The sequence below is a fragment of the Scomber japonicus genome, chromosome 24 (assembly GCF_027409825.1).
Source record: "Scomber japonicus isolate fScoJap1 chromosome 24, fScoJap1.pri, whole genome shotgun sequence".
In the NCBI taxonomy this organism is placed as follows: Eukaryota; Metazoa; Chordata; class Actinopteri; order Scombriformes; family Scombridae; genus Scomber; species Scomber japonicus.
In genome coordinates this window covers 7,904,981-7,919,704 of record NC_070601.1, presented here as the reverse complement: position 1 = coordinate 7,919,704, position 14,724 = coordinate 7,904,981, and the positions used below count along the sequence as shown (strand labels likewise).

Below are 14,724 nucleotides of genomic sequence, written 5' to 3'. Positions count from 1 at the left end.
TTCGGCCTTCAGTACAGAGAGCCAGGCTGTCGCCCAGTGCCCCTGGAGATGGATAAGCACCGTACACAGAGGAAAGACAAATCTGTCTCTCCTCCACCTCTGTCCACTGTGCCGACACCTTCTCCTGTCCTAGCACCCTCAGCCAGCGTCTCACAGTCCTCTGGCCTGACGTCTCCTCTCCTAGCAGCCTCTGTCAGTCCTCTCCTCTCTGCTGGTGTGCTGCTGAAGCAGGACATGCCAGCAGGAGATGATGAGGATCATCCAGCAGTACAGGGTAAGTTGATATCATTCTTTGTGTAAAGAGGTTTGTGTTATGTTTTAATGTAATGACATAACTGATGATGTCTTATTGCTTTATAATGTTCCAGAAATACCACAGGCCCCGCTACTGCCGGTGACATCCTCGCCAAGGAGTGCGCGGACTGGTCCTGTGAAGACAGGTGGGCGGGTCTTTGTGCTGGACCACACGCGCTGGACTGCACCTATGAAGGCAGCAATTGATGGCCTTTTGCAGAAACACCGTGGGGGGAAGGACATGTTGCAGCAGGTGGATCATGAGTATGCAGACATGGTCCATCAGTCTGCCTCTGACCCCAACAGCTTGCTGCACCCCACAACCAGGCAGCACATATCAAGATATGTGAAGCACCAGGCAAAGCTCCTTAACACCAGCTCCTCTCTGAACACAAGCCAGGAGAAGCTGCAGCAGACTCAGCAGCTGTGGCACGCTCTGTCAGAGGGGAGTGAGACTGCCTGTGTGCCTGTGGTTACTCTGGAGCCAGCAGTCATCAACCCACCTGCCCCCTCCACACCTCTGTCCCAAGACTCTATTGAGAAGATTGGTGGAGAGCATCCTGGAGAAACAGAGGCAGCAGCAGCAGCAGCAACAACAGCAGCAGGAGCAGAAGAAGAGGCAGACAAAGACCTGTCTGGCCTGCGGACAGCCCAAGTCCCGTTATGAAAGTGACGGGTCTTCGGTGCACTTCTTTTACCAGCAGGGGCCTGTCCGCTTTTTCTACTGTTCAAAGAGAGTGCACCAGACATATGCTGCTGATGGACTCTCCGACTCCAGGATGTCCTTTGAAGAATTCCAGGGGACAGAATTCTTTCAAAGGGAGCTGCAAGCCGCCACAAAACGGACTGAGGAGAGGGCTCAGGAGAGGGCTGAAAAAAAAAGGAAAAGGCCAGAATCTGTGCAAGCAGGCCGCCTCTGCAGGTTCTGCCACTTGCAACTCAAGCAGGGACCAAACAGCCCCCACATCCACACCAGCTTCCCTGGAGTGACAGGGAAGTATATATACTGCCCCTCCAAAGTGTTCTCCCTCTATCAGGAGAAGGGCATGGCCAAGGAGATGACCTGGCGGGAGTTTCAGGCCTCTCCGTTCTATGAGGCAGAGAAACAAAAGATGGGTGGAGGACAAGAAAAAATAATGTACATATGCAAAGATTCAATCATGTTGTAAATATGAATCTACTGTAAATGTTGTTCATGGTTTGTGGTGTAGATAGATAATAGAGAGAACCAAGTTGCTGTTTTGTTTGTTGACATCTTCTCTCTATGTATCATTATGTACAGTATGTATAGCAATAAATATAATCATTTGTAAATATGTAAATTGATTACACAAAGTTTGGAATATTTCATCACACACATGTACATAGCAGTCTTGTGTTTGCAGTCAGTGTGTTTGTCACATCCTGTCAGTAAAGAGAATTTAAAAACATCCTGACTGACTAATTCTTGCATGAAAGAGTTACCATTCCATGTGTCATTTTGTATGTTGCAGTAAATATTGATTCACTATAAATATTAAAACTGTCAATATGTTCAACACTTTAATTGTTGTGCCTAATCATTTTTTCATTCATCTATCATCTATCCATCTATCTATAAAGTCAATAAGTGTTTTTCATGTAGAAAAAGCCAATATAATAAGTACAATAATAAAATATATAAGCACAATTTAAAAAAATACAAGTATACTGTATATATACATAAGAGAAGTTTGGCTGTATCTTTGCACAAAGTTGCAGCCAAAGCAACAACAAAGTGTCTAGGTGAACATAAGATAGTAGGATGTAGACTTTTCAATAATAATAATTATTATTTTTAAACTAATGATACATTTCCAGATGCAATCAAGCATTTCTCAAGCGTTTTCAATGCTTTACAGTTATTTAGACTGAAATTTGACAACGCCCCAACCGGGACTCGAACCCGGGTCTGTGAAGAGTTTGGGGGAAAAAAAGAAAAAAAGAGCCTCCTTCCTATTGGCTGTCTCTGTTACGCCTATTCACGGCTGGCCTCCTTCCTATTGGCTGTCTCTGTTACGGCTATTCACGGCTTGCCCCCGCGTGGCAGGCGAGAATTCTACCACTGAACCACCAATGCTTACATATATGGCTTTTTTCCCCACTCGGCCATTGGACTACACCAGGAAGGTGTCATGAAAAGTGACCTTGTCATCTGGCACCATGTCAAGCTATGTCGTTATGATGAGAATTGGATGGTTAAGATAAGAAGTCCCTTGAATCCATGTACCAGGGTATAGCCAAGAGGTACCTGGTGTTGAGGGATTGCTATGCACCATTCAGAATCCCTAACCTTCACCATGGAGGACCACACTCAACACTGAGCATCCTGGAAAGGCAGCAGCAGCGGCAACAACATCAGCAAGTTAACCATGAAGTTAAGTGGACCATGACTATGCTGCTCTCGTTCACAGCTCCTGTAGAGACCCGAACAGCATGCTCCATCCAACAACCAAATTGCACATTGCACAATATGTAAAGCACCTGGCCAAGTTGATGAACACCAGCTCCTCTTTAAACACGAGCCCAGAAAAACTCCAAGAGAGGCAGCAACTCTGGCACTCTCTGACCGTGGGGAGTGAAACTACTACTGTGCCAGTTGTTACCATGCCTGTTGCAGTAGTAAACCCACCTTCACCTGCTCTGACCCTGGCTACATCTCTAACGCAAGACTCCATTGAGAAAATTGTCAAAAGCATCATGGAGCGCCAGCAGCAGCATCAGCCACTACAAAAGCCAGGACAGAAGAAGCCACAGACAAAAACCTGTCTTTCCTGTGGCCAGCCGAAGTCCAGGTATGAGAATGATGGTTCCTCCATCCACTTCTTCTACCAGCAAGGTCCTGTCAGATACTTCTACTGCTCCACTAAGGTTTTTAAAACTTATGGTGCTGAAGGTTTGACAAACCCAAAAATGCCCTTCAAAGACTTTGCGGAGACAAGAGTTTTTTCAGCGGGAACTGGATGCCACAAAGAAGAATGTGGAGGATAGAGGACAGCAGAATCGCAGCACACAGGTCGAAAGTGTCGATTCTGTAAAATGGAACTGAAGCAGGGCCCAAACAGTCCTCATATTCATGCAGGCTTCCCTGGAGTGGTGGGGAAATACATTTACTGCCCAGAGAAAGTCTTTGCAGTGTACAAGGATCAGGGCATGGGGAAGGAGATGACCTGGAAAGAGTTCCAGGAGTCTCACTTTCATGAGATGGAAAGACAGAGATGAGAAGTCGAAAAGGGAAAATGAGACAGGGAGAGACGGAGTGTTTCGTCATGTGTATAAATATATGTATATATATTTTGCTTATTTCATCCTTATATAAAAGTATTCCATTTTCTATTTAGTATTTTATAAGATTTATATTTGTATGTGTTTTCTGTATATAGAATGAATCTGGTTACCTTTGCTAGACCCTCTGGTGGCTCACTCCTTTTAATTATTTGTGTTGAACTTTGTTCAAAGCCCCAGAAGTTAGTTTTCCTCTGTCAAAGGACCAGCAGAACCGGAACCTTTTTAATATTGTAATATATTAGCGCTGCAACAATTATTCGATTAATTGATTATTAGGTGTCAACTATTAAATTCATCTATTAATAGTTTAAATTAAACTATTTTGATAATTGAATAATTGATCATTTGGAGTCATTTTTTAAAAGACATTTTCTTATTCCAGTTTCTCAAATGTGAATATTTTCTGGTTTCTTCAGTCCTCTAGGACAGTAAACTGAAGATCTCTGTGGACTGTTGGTTGGGGCAAAACAAAACAGACATCAACATCGTGAAAATAATCAACACATAAATCGATAATGAAAATAATTGTTAGTTGCAGCTCTATCATATATTCTATTTTTTATTTGATTTTTTGTGTGTGTGTGACCTAACATCATTGGTTCTTCAGTATTATAACTCATAAAACTGAGTGTTTAATAAACAACATTTCATTCATTAATGTCTACATGTCTCATTGATAAATGAATAATAATTGCAATTTCAATTTAAATGTGTTACACTGAGTAAGAAAACTCTAACATTATTAAATAGCCATATGTAAGTCAGGTATTTGATATAACTATGCCATTATATATCAAGTTTTCCGGGCTCATTTGCATGGGGAATTATATGTTTGTTTTTCTTTTAAATTACTAGATAGCCATAAACATTGCCACTTAGCTCTCTGCCACTACAATCTAATGATGATTGAATGAAGAAAACGTGCAGAACAAACGGTTATCCATGTTTATTGATTCAAAATAGCTATTTATCTTTTATAATATATGACAGGCTTTGTCCTGACCGGGATTCAAACCTGCGTCCAGATAATCATTCTTTGATATTCAGGTGAAAACTGCTGCACGACGGAGCAGTTCAGCACCTCGGACAGCGCAAAAAATGCTGAAAACTGTGCCACCTATGCACGACTTGCCGCTAGGTCTTCTACTTGTGTTCCTCCACTGATACTGAGACCAGATCAGGATATAAGACAGGATATAGGACCTGTGTGTGGATGAGGTCAGAGCTCCAATCTCTAGCACTGTGGCCTGGGTCCCACCTTATGCTTAAGCCAGGAAACACCCTTTCATTATGGCGTCTCTTTGCACAGCCAGAATTCAGCGACACAGTGTAGCGCTCCCATCCCGCAATTTCTTTCAGCTCCATCCATTCTTTATCTGGAAACCAGAGAGTGACATCAGGGTGAGACTGAGGATTAATTACATACCCCCATATCTTCATGGTTGCCCAAAGCCAGATATAGTCTCAGCTGGTGTGGGTAGGCCAAGTGATTTTTGGCACCAGTGGACAATAACATATCTTTGCTTCACGCCTTTACTGCAGGATGTGCAAGCATCAATTAACCTTAAATGGATGGTTACTCCTTACAGATTTCTGCTCCTTTTTTGAGTACACTGAATGAAAAATTAAAAGCTTGTTGCATTGGCCGGGAATCGAACCCGGGCCTCCCGCGTGGCAGGCGAGAATTCTACCACTGAACCACCAATGCTTACATATATGGCTTTTTTCCCCACTCGGTGATTGGACTACACCAGGAATGTGTCATGAAAAGTGACCTTGTCATCTGGCACCATATCAAGCTATGTCGTTATGATGACAATTGGATGGTTAAGATAAGAAGTCCCTTGAATCCATGTACCAGGGTATAGCCAAGAGGTACCTGGTGTTGAGGGATTGCTATGCGCCATTCAGAATCCCTAACCTTCACCATGGAGGACCACACTCAACACTGAGCATCCTGGAAAGGCAGCAGCAGCGGCAACAACATCAGCAAGTTAATCGTTGGTGCAATATTACTTTGCTTTTTACCTCCAAAAGACAGGTGAGAATCATTTGTAAGTTCCAAGGAGTTGTCTTTCTGTGTAGTGCTCCCATCCCGCAATTTCTTTCAGCTCCATCCATTCTTTATCCGGAAACCAGAGAGTGACATCATGGTGAGACTGAGGATTAATTACATACCCCCATATCTTCATGCATGCCCAAACCCAGATATAGTCTATCTAATCTACATGGCGGGCAATGGGAGGCTGAGCAAACGAGGATCAGCTGAGGCAGCTGCAGGTGCGCCAGGTGATCATCGGGCCGCTGCATGGAGACGCTGAGGAGTTGAAGCCCACCCCAAAGCTGAAGATCTAAGGAATTTTTCTTGTTTATCTGGCTCACTGGAATATAAATGGATGGACTGCATCAAATTGTAAGCTAAGAACTTTGTTACTACAGTCCCTTAATCCTGATATTATTTCATTAAATGATGTGCACCTATCTGGAGATGAAGTAATTGAGTTAACTGGCTATTTTTGGTTTGGGAATAATAGAAACAGGCATATAAGAGCCCCAAAGGGGTCGGGAGGAGTTGGACTTTTGGTTAAAAATGAACTTTTTGAACATTTCAAGATTAAAATTGTGGATAAATCTATGGACGGTATTATTGGGGTGTTGTTTGATAGCCGACGTCTGCCTTATAGTGTTGTGGTTTTCTCTTGTTATTTATCCCCTGAAGGGTCTGTAAGAGGAAGAGACTGTAATATATTTTTTGGCAATTTACTTGCTCAAGTGTGCGCAACATACTACATATCATGCGTGGAATCTGTAAGGGGAAACCCAGACAAATAGAGTGAGAAAATGTAGACAGGCTGAGATATAAATGTACTAACCCCTGCTCCCCATTGAGCCCTTATATATCAACATCTCTTATAAAAACAATGCCTGTCTATAATGTATAAAAAGATTAAATTGTTTTCCTCATTACAGGTAAAATGCACAAACTACTTTTCTTCCCTGGGAAAATTAGTGTTACATTTCGTAAAGGACCACTTGGATACCTGCGACAGGATCCTACTGATGCAGCCAAACTGTTAAAAGACAACCCGTCTCTACAGGACAGGTCTGCACCCTTGAAAGAAGAGCTGGTCAGAAAAAATGCTCTCACAGTGGTCCGTCAGAGAGGAGGGGATGCCTCTGACAAAACGGAGTTTTTTGGAGAGTACATACTGCAGTTGGGGAAATACAAGGGGAAGTCTTTCCGCTGGCTCCTGGAGAATGACATTGGGTATACCATCTACCTACTCAAGAGTCATAAAAAGGAAGAAACTGCAGGAGTCTTCGTGGCAAAGGGGCACAGCAAGGACAGCCTACTGTCATTTGTGAGCTATGCCCTCAGCTTTAAGGAAATCGAGTCTCTTCTCAACACTGGCTATTTTTGGTTTGGGAATAATAGAAACAGGCATATAACAGCCCCAAAGGGGTCGGGAGGAGTTGGACTTTTGGTTAAAAATGAACTTTTTGAACATTTCAAGATTAAAATTGTGGATAAATGTATGGACGGTATTATTGGGGTGTTGTTTGATAGCCGACATCTGCCTTATAGTTTTGTGGTTTTCTCTTGTTATTTATCCCCTGAAGGGTCTGTAAGAGGAAGAGACTGTAATATATTTTTTGGCAATTTACTTGCTCAAGTGTATTCCCTTGATGTGGACGCTATTTATGTATGTGGAGATCTAAACAGTCGGATTGCTGATAGAGAAGATTCTATTGAGAATGTAGATATTATTCCAGAGAGAGTAGCAATAGTGTCTCCCTCCACAGCCAGAGCTCATCGATACTGTGTCAACTCTCCCATCAAGGACCTGAAGAAACTCAAGGATGCATATCTGTGGAATTCAGCCACCAAATCCTACAAAACAGCACATCAGAGAGCACTGCAGGACCAGAATTCCACCGTCAACAGAACTGGTCGACTGAGTACAGAAAGTTCTTCAGCATTTGCACCTGACCATTGACCCAAACAATACACCACTCTTTAAACCCTCGATGCTGAAGACATGGCACATACAGTGTGTGCATATTCTCCATGGTTGCCTCAGTGACCCTGAACTCCCTGACAGCATCATGTATAGGTATGGTGGAATCCTTAAGCTGAACCACGTACCTGGTGAAGGTGCCAAAGTCCCTATCTGGATCCCTGTCAGAGGTACATCACAGCAGGAGGGGCACCACTATCATCAGGCTCACTGGATCACTGGGACTCAGGTCTCCCCTGAGTTGTTCCAGGCCCAGGGCATGACAGGCGTGGCGCGGTAGAACAACCAGCAGCTGTAAAGGATGGACATTTACATATTTTTATTAAACTTTTAAGCCAATAAAGTTCAGTTCGAAAGTTAAGTCCTTAAACTCTGAAACATGGAAAGCTAAATATCCAAAATTCCACAAAAACTTAATAAATTGATTCTGAACGTCTTTTTTGAGTACACTGAAAGAAAAATTAAAAGCTTGTTGCATTGGCCGGGAATCGAACCCGGGCCTCCCGCGTGGCAGGCGAGAATTCTACCACTGAACCACCAATGCTTACATATGTACTTTTTTTCCCCCATTCGGGTCGTTGGGTATTTTTTACATTCTGTTGCATCTGTATCAAGATTCCTTCCAGTGTGGTTTAACTTGGAAATGTACCACAAACAGTACAGTAGGTCACGCTAACATTTCTTTCGAACCCGGGCCTCCCGCGTGGCAGGCGCCACGGATGCATTGCTGTGACAGATCTTATGGATCGTTGTGACGCAGTTCTTATTGATCTTATCGGAGAAAGATGTCACTTACCAGACCACTCTCTATTAATGTTAAATTTTAAGGCTGAGATCCAAATGAGAGAAGATCACACACCTGTCATTTACGGCCTGTCATTTACAGGCCAGCATGCAAAAAATGTTTAGCTTTTTTCCTGGGAGGATCCAAGTTGTTTTCCGCAAGGGACCTCGAGGGTACCTCCGTCAGGATCCAACTGATGCAGCTAAGCTGCTCAAGGACAACCCTTCTCTGCAGGACAAGTCTGCACCTCTGAAGGAAGACAGTCAAGCAAAATGCCTTGACTGTGGTCCGTCTGAGAGGAGGTGATGTCTCAGACAGGACAGAAGTGCTGGGGGAATACATCTTGCAGTTTGGTAAATATATGGGGAAATCCTTCCGGTGGCTTTTGGAAAATGATGTAGGCTACACAATCTACCTCATCAAGCACACAGAGAAAGAAGAGGCTGCAGGAGTGCTTATGACTGAGGGACACAGCAAGGCCAGCTTGTTGTCCTATGTGGGTTATTCTTGCAGCTTTGACGAAATCCAATCTCTATGTTACTACGTACGCCTCTGAGGATGACCAGCTGGTTGGCTTTGGCTCTCGTGCTAAGAGCACCTGGCGGGAGGTGTGGGAGCGCAGGGCTGATGGCTATGCAGCCTTCATTTTGAGGACTAAATGTTTTTCAGGGAATCAGAAAGAAAGAGTCAGCCTCTGACTCCTCTCCACCAGTTCTTCCCTCTGTCTGCAGTCCACATGCAAATCCACAGCTGTCTGCGGACGAGGAACACAGAGAGCATGAACTGGCCTTAAATAGGCCGTTACTCAGTAGAAACTGCTGGTTCATTTTGTGGTGAAACAGTTTTGTCAACCACGTTATTTCCAATGTTGCAAGTTCCAATGAACTTTACATTCAACATAATTCAATTACACTCTTAAGTCAGCAAAGTCAAGAAGTCAGTACATTTCATTTCACGAAAATCTTTCATTCTGAACTCCTTTTTTGAGTACACTGAATGAAAAATAAGCTGTTGCATTGACCGGGACTGACATAATATTGTCTGCTTTAGTACCGTCTGCATCACTGTCCAGACCACCTGCTGAAACCCAAAGGAATCTGCACGAGCTACTAGAAGATGGTTATTACATTATAGGTTGTTTGTCCATTTGTAATGTTTTTCTGTTAATCCAATAAATACATGATCTTATGCACTGTGGTAATATGAGTAATATTTCAGTCATTTACTGATGAATGCTTTTTGTTAGCCGATTGTCTTTCTGTCCCGCCTTGTACAGTGACGAGACCTGTGTCCCTTCCTCCTGAGCTACAGTTTCTGGTGAAAGAGCTTTTTTGAGTACACTGAATATAAAAATTAAAAGCTTGTTGCATTGGCCGGGAATCGAACCCGGGCCTCCCGCGTGGCAGGCGAGAATTCTACCACTGAACCACCAATGCTTACATACACAAGTTTATTTTAGCACTGTCACGTCAAACTAATTTTCTATTCCTTCCCACTGCAGTTTCCATCTAATGTGGTATGACTTGGAAATGTCTAAATGAAACTCCAGCTTACTCTGACATTTCTTTCTTGGCAGTACCTGTGGCAGGAGTTTGGTATGTGTTTGATGTAATTGTTGAGTTTCATGCACTAGTCTTGTTGCTCTTTGCAAAATCTTTTAAGTTCTGTTAAAATCAAGGACCACCATAAATTCTCCCAGTAAAACTGGGAAAAAGGTCACTAAAAGTCACATGAACCACTGAATCTACCGGTACACCCTAAACACCTTCCTATATGCCTGTACATGTTTCCAGGCAGAAACATCCATAGAATAAAACACTTGCCCCGTGTGAGGCTCGAACTCACGACCTTCAGATTATGAGACTGACGCGCTGCCTACTGCGCCAACGAGGCCTATGATATGCTCCAAATGGGTGGTTTTTCGTGCACAAACACTTCACGCGCTAGGATTTTCCAACATTATCCTCTGTTGTCTCTTTGATTGCTTAATCTACATTGTGCCCCATCACAAACTGGGCTGCACAACCATAGAAAAAGAAAAAGGAGTAACTTAAAATAAGAACCTAAACTAACAGTAGTGCAGGTGGGTGCATGAGTGAGAAAGTGTGTAGGTGTGTTTTATGGTGCAGAATCACCAGCTAAACAGCAACCAAAAACCAGAGTACAAAGCAACTGAGGGTTTTTGAAGGAGCTCTGGCATGCAAGGTCCCAGGTGTTGCTAGTATTGCTAATGACACTGCCACACCCACACGACCTGTCAACGTAACAAAAGCCAACGAAAAAAAAACATGTACACAAAAGCTGAATATTACAACTTGTCACTCAACATCCTGCCAGTTCACAAGCCATTCCAACAACAACCTGTCATCAAGAAAAATTACTAGTGCATTCCTTATCCCAAACATCACTTTATAGGAATACAGAGTGCAATTGGTCTCATAAGCTGCAACACACAGCTATAAGGACGTTGTGCTCTCATACGCACTGCATTGATAGTCACACAAACACACACACGTACAGTCACTCACTAACGCGCACTCTTGCTTGCTCGATCCAGATTCCGGGAGATTATAGCTCATTTGTGGGCGTCAGGGAGCCACTATCAATATATACACCTGCATTGAACGGTGAAATGAAATTAACCCATACCAGAAATTTGAATGAAGCCGGTGCTTCTTCAAACTTTTCTCTCTCAAGTCCTTCACTAGTGCTGGCCATGCCTCTTTGTTTTCTTTTTTCCGCTTCTGTGTGTGAGCTGCACCTTGAACCTGGCTCCAGTTACAGTGTGAGAGGGGGTGAGTGAGTGGAGGCGCACACACACACACACACACAGACACACACACACACAGAGTGGCCTGTAAAGCATCAATGCAAAATGAATTGCAAACCTGAGAAACCGCGGTCCATAAGGTCGTATTGTTCCGTGCCGAGTGGATCGGACGGTTCAGTATTTTACCAAGTACCGTTGGATCCCTAAAATAAACGACACGAAAATTCTAAATATTCACCCCACGTGGGCCTTCACAATCAACAGCTGTATAAGCAGATTAAGCTTAGTTGATGCTTTTATTTGTGTGAAAACTCGACCTTGTTCCAAAAAAATAATTATTCTGGTAAATATTAAAGAAACTTTCAAATTGTTGAGTCTACAAATGTTTCAGCAGTATGGTCCATACACTCACGGAATTTACATGCCAGGACATGTTCAGCTGTTTGAACGTTTATACCTGCATAGAGGTTATTTTACTTTTTAGGATAAAGTCCTGCCATTAATATTTGACTGAAATTCAACTGAGGTGTGTCTCTACTGTTAATACTGCTGCTGTTTTTGTTTATGGTACAATTAATTGAACCCTTTTCTCATTATGTGTCTGTGATGGCTCCAAGTGTTACCTTTGGGGTTTGATATACTATGAACCTGCATCACTCCGTGTTCTGCAGGTGATCATTAGTGTAACCTGGAACATCTGAGCACACACAGCGTTTCCAGGTAATTTAAGTCCTGGCTGCAGCACGACTCACGCTCTCGTTGACTACTCCACTCTTAGCTGCTGCAGTTCTCCCCTCGCCTAATTTAGTTCTTGGTTTTATTTTCTTACATCTTACAACACTCACACACACATCTGTTAAAATTACATGAGAGCTTATGTTTGCTGTGTTTCTGATTACCGTAAATTCCGGACTAAGGAGCGCACCTGATTAAAAGCTGCATGCTCTAATTTTAGAAAGAAAATCAATTTTGTACTTGTACAAGCCACACCGGATTTTAAGCCGCAGGTGTCCCACGTTGTAATATGAGATATTAGCTAGGGTTGGTCCGGCGATGCCTGACAGCCATCACGCAACTCCCCAATTGTACCGTGCCCAAGCACGTTTGCCCCCTAAAGTCCGGATTATTTGGCTAGTGTGCTGTGAGTGCAAGTGTACCCTGCTTGAGGGAGGCAATTTTCCAGGGAATCCCGGGAAATCAACGATTTTTTAAAAGGCAACACTAGCTGAGCCCTGGTCATTTCAAGCAACACTAAATGCAGTGAGGAGACATTATGCATATGGGTTCCCAATCCAACCATTTTTTTGTGTATTATTTTGTCATTATTAAGGCAAAAGAACTCAATTTATGTCCATGGACATTATAATGAATAGGCTATAGGCGTAATATTAGTTTACATCCAGCCTGCTGCGTGGACTTCATTACATCTGCTGCACCGCTGCTACCACAATTATCAAATGCTAAGTTTATTGTCTGTGACTGTGACCCTCATAAAAGTAATATTTTACAAATCTGCATTATACAAACTAACGAAATTCGTTAAAGTAAGTCATTTGGAGACTTCTAAGTCATCAAACTAAGACTTACTTTTACTGGAGTAATCTACCTCGTTCACACCTGTCATTGTAAGGTAAAACTTACCTACTGAGCAAACTCTCCCGTTCTCTCCTATGAACGAGTCGGACAAGAACGCGTATCAAACATGAAGCAAAGTGAAAAAATAATAAAGTACGTAACAGCCGCATCATATGCTTTTCTTCGAGTATTTTCCATGTTGATGAGAGTGAGTACAAATGACTGATTTACAATATAAAGAGCGCTTGATTTATCACACAATTTCATTGGACCTCTGTGAACTACTCATCAATTTTATTGGTCTACTGTTACAAGGCAAAATGTTTTGGGCGCCACGAAAAAAAAAACATGCATTAGCTGCACCGTAGTACAAGCCGCAGTGTTCAAAATGTAGGGAAAAAGTAGCGGCTTATAGTCCGGAATTTACGGTACACTAAAAAAATATAATTTGGAAACTGATATTGTATCTAGTTTTTACTTTTAGTTGATTTCAATGAACCTAAAAGTTCATCATGTAGTTAGAAAACCATATTTTACGGACCACTATACGTAATCAGTGACTTTGTGAACGGCTTCCGAAACTCTGACAACTTTCCAACATCAGATCTGGAGACTTCTCACTCAAGCTCCATTACTGACAGTTTTCTTGTTTACATCTGAGTGCAATAATACTTGTTTTGAGAGACTGTGAAAGTCTGAGCTATTAACGCCATATTTAAACAATCATCAAATCATTCAACACAGAAAGATCCATCCACTGAAGCAACTCAGATCCTCAAAACAGGTGTCAGAGAAGCAGGCAATCGAGGTGAGATTGGACTGCAAGAGACTTCTGAAACCCCCCCCCCCCCCCCCCCGACTTGAAAATCTGCTGAAAAAGGCTCCATTGCAGCACACATTAGTGAGAAGCATGCAGTGCCTCGACCCAAGACGCATGGCTACATCCAAGGAACAATGTGTGAAACAAATGACAAGAATGTTACACATACTTGTTGAATGTAAACACATAGATGATGCAGTGTGTGATGATATCCTCAGAGAGTTTAGGGAGGTTTGTGATATGGCTCCTTGTCACGCTGACAAAGAGTCAGGTTGGAGTAACACATTTTTGTGTTTAAAAGCTGGTCAGAAAAAGTCTGCACAGTGGTCTGGAAAGTTATCATGCTGCAGCCCTGTTTACGATCCTCTGAAAAACTATGCATGGAATTGTGTGCATGTCTGCAGTCCACATGCAAAACCACAGCTGTCTGCGGACGAGGAACACAGAGAGCATGAACTGGCCTTAAATAGGCCGTTACTCAGTAGAAACTGCTGGTTCATTTTGTGGTGAAACAGTTTTGTCAACCACGTTATTTCCAATGTTGCAAGTTCCAACGAACTTTACATTCAACATAATTCAATTACACTCTTAAGTCAGCAAAGTCAAGAAGTCAGTACATTTCATTTCACGAAAATCTTTCATTCTGAACTCCTTTTTTGAGTACACTGAATGAAAAATAAGCTGTTGCATTGACCGGGACTGACATAATATTGTCTGCTTTAGTACCGTCTGCATCACTGTCCAGACCACCTGCTGAAACCCAAAGGAATCTGCACAGGCCACTAAAAGATGGTTATTACATTATAGGTTGTTTGTCCATTTGTAATGTATTTCTGTTAATCCAATAAATACATGATCTTATGCACTGTGGTAATATGAGTAATATTTCAGTCATTTACTGATGAATGCTTTTTGTTAGCCGATTGTCTTTCTGTCCCGCCTTGTACAGTGACGAGACCTGTGTCCCTTCCTCCTGAGCTACAGTTTCTGGTGAAAGAGCTTTTTTGAGTACACTGAATATAAAAATTAAAAGCTTGTTGCATTGGCCGGGAATCGAACCCGGGCCTCCCGCGTGGCAGGCGAGAATTCTACCACTGAACCACCAATGCTTACATACTTATTTTTATTTTCCACTCTGGCGCTTGACTATATTTTG

General features: G+C 42.6%; 5 non-coding genes across 5 annotated transcripts; all 5 read right to left on the bottom strand.

Moving 5' to 3' along the window:
- Positions 1 to 5,237: 5,237 nt before the first annotated feature.
- trnag-gcc (transfer RNA glycine (anticodon GCC)) lies at positions 5,238 to 5,308 on the bottom strand. The gene has a single exon. It is a non-coding gene; the product is annotated as a tRNA-Gly (tRNA).
- Positions 5,309 to 8,092: 2,784 nt separating this feature from the next.
- trnag-gcc (transfer RNA glycine (anticodon GCC)) lies at positions 8,093 to 8,163 on the bottom strand. The gene has a single exon. It is a non-coding gene; the product is annotated as a tRNA-Gly (tRNA).
- A 1,605-nt stretch (positions 8,164 to 9,768) lies between these two features.
- trnag-gcc (transfer RNA glycine (anticodon GCC)) lies at positions 9,769 to 9,839 on the bottom strand. Its single transcript has one exon. It is a non-coding gene; the product is annotated as a tRNA-Gly (tRNA).
- Positions 9,840 to 10,223: 384 nt separating this feature from the next.
- On the bottom strand, positions 10,224 to 10,296 carry trnam-cau (transfer RNA methionine (anticodon CAU)). Its single transcript has one exon. It is a non-coding gene; the product is annotated as a tRNA-Met (tRNA).
- Positions 10,297 to 14,606: 4,310 nt separating this feature from the next.
- On the bottom strand, positions 14,607 to 14,677 carry trnag-gcc (transfer RNA glycine (anticodon GCC)). Its single transcript has one exon. It is a non-coding gene; the product is annotated as a tRNA-Gly (tRNA).
- Between the last annotated feature and the right edge of the window lie 47 nt (positions 14,678 to 14,724).